Here is a 2,252-nt window from a genome sequence, read left to right as displayed (position 1 = left end):
ATGTACAAGGGTCGTCTGAAAAGTTTTGAGCCTCATCATGAAGATGGCGTTACTCGTCAAAGCCATTCTGGTATAATCGTCAAAGCCGTTCTGGTATAATTTGGTTATAATCGTGATACTTACGAAAGATATCTGCGACAATTGTGGCCACATTGAACGTTCAGATCTTGTTTGACAATCATTTGTCAGATTGTAAAAATGGAAAAAATTAATTATCGTGCTATAAATAAATTCTTCCATTTGAAAAGCAATGCGTCTACGCAAATTAAAGCCGAGTTGGACACTGTTTACGGGGACTCTGCCCCATCATTTGTCACCGTGAAAAGATGGGTAGCTGAATTCAAACGTGGTCGTACCAGCTTAGCTGATGATGAGCGTTCGGGACGGCCAACAACTGCGACCACCACCGATAACATCGAAGAAATTCATCAAATGATAATGGACAACCGTCGAATTAAGATTAGGGAGATAGTAGAGGCTGTTGGCATATCAAAAGAACGTGTTTGTCATATATTGACTGAAGAATTAGGCATGCGTAAGTTATCCGCGCGTTGGGTGCCGCGCTTGCTCACTCTGGATCAAAAACGCATTCGAATGAACATTTCTAAGGCCCTGTTGGAGCGGTTTAAGTGAAACGAGTCGGATTTTTTGCATCGATTAATAACGGTTGATGAAACTTGGTTCCACTACTTCACTCCTGAAACGGAAGAACAATCAAAACAGTGGACTGCGAAGGGTGAACCTGCTCCGAAGAAAGCGAAGACGGTTTTATCGACGAGAAAGGTGATGGCGACTGTTTTTTGGGACAGTCATGGAATTGTGTTGATCAACTATCTTGAAAAAGGTAAAATAATAACAGGGACGTACTACGCATCATTGCTTGACAAGCTAAAGGCAGAAATTGAGAAAAAACGACCGCATTTGAAAAAGAAGAAAGTGCTGTTCCATCAAGATAACGCACCGTCTCACACTTCGGCGGTCGAAATGGCAAAAATTCAGGAATTGCAATTCGATTTAATTGATCATCCACCGTATTCACCAGATCTGGCCCCCAGCGACATTTTTCTGTTTCCTAGGTTCAAAGTTTGGCTCGGAGGACAGAAATTTTCATCGAACGAGGAGGTCATCGCATCCGTAGACGCATATTTTGCAAAGCAAGATGCTCAGTATTATTTGAATGGATTAAATGGGTGGGAGCATCACTGGAAAAAATGTGTCCACTTAAAAGGAGACTATGTGGAAAAATAAAATTAAATTTGACCGAAAAATTACTTGTTTCTATGTTAGGCTTAAAACTTTTCTGACGACCTTCGTATATATATACCAGGTATGAATTATGAAACCGGAATTTTTTAATAGAAAATACACGTTTATTGCATGAAAATGATAAAAAAATATTTTATTCGAAGTATTGCCCATTGCTAGCTATACATTTTTTCCACCTGTTTGACAATTTATGGATGCCATGCCAAAAAAATTGTTGCTCTTTTGAGCCAAACCAGTTATCTAGCCATTTTTGTACATCTTCGTAAGAAGTGAAGCGCTGCTGAGCAAGTGCGTGTCTCATCGATGCAAATAAGTAGTAACCGGACAGAGTCAAGTCTGATGAGTAAGCCGCATGCGAAAGTATTTCCCAACCAAACGCCTCAATCGTTTCCTTGACCAGTTTTGCTGTGTGTGATGGTGCATTATCATGAAGCAAAATCACTTTGTGTTGCCTTTTTTGATATTCCGGTCGTTTTTCACGCAAAGCTTGATTCAAATTGATCATTTGTTGTCGGTAGCGTTCAATATTAACGGTTTCGCCAGGTTTTAGCATCTCATAATAGATCACACCTTTCTGATCCCACCAAACACGGAGCATTGTCTTCCGCTCATAGCGATTTGGCCTTGCAGTCGATGTCGATGGTTTGTCTGGAGTTACCCATGATCTTTTACGCTTAGGATTCTCAAAATATATCCACTTTTCATCGCCAGTCACAATTCGATGGAGACATGACTTTCTTTTGTACCTGGCCAGCAGCATTTTCGCAAGTGGTTTTTCGATTTTCCTGCTGTCTTTCATTCATTCAGTTCATGTGGAACCCATTTTCCCATCTTCTGGATCTTTCCCATGGATTTCAAACGTATGGAGACGGCTTCTCGTGTCACATTCAATTGATCCGCGAGTTGTTGTTGAGTTTGAGCGTCATCCTCATCCAACAATGCTTGCAATTCGCTGTCTTCAAACTTTTTCGGTGGTTTTCCACGTT

This window comes from Trachymyrmex cornetzi, unplaced genomic scaffold, assembly GCF_001594075.2.
Source record: "Trachymyrmex cornetzi isolate Tcor2-1 unplaced genomic scaffold, Tcor1.1 scaffold946, whole genome shotgun sequence".
Taxonomy (NCBI): domain Eukaryota; kingdom Metazoa; phylum Arthropoda; class Insecta; order Hymenoptera; family Formicidae; genus Trachymyrmex; species Trachymyrmex cornetzi.
The sequence above is the reverse complement of the archived record's forward strand: the minus strand, read 5'-3'. Positions refer to the sequence as shown.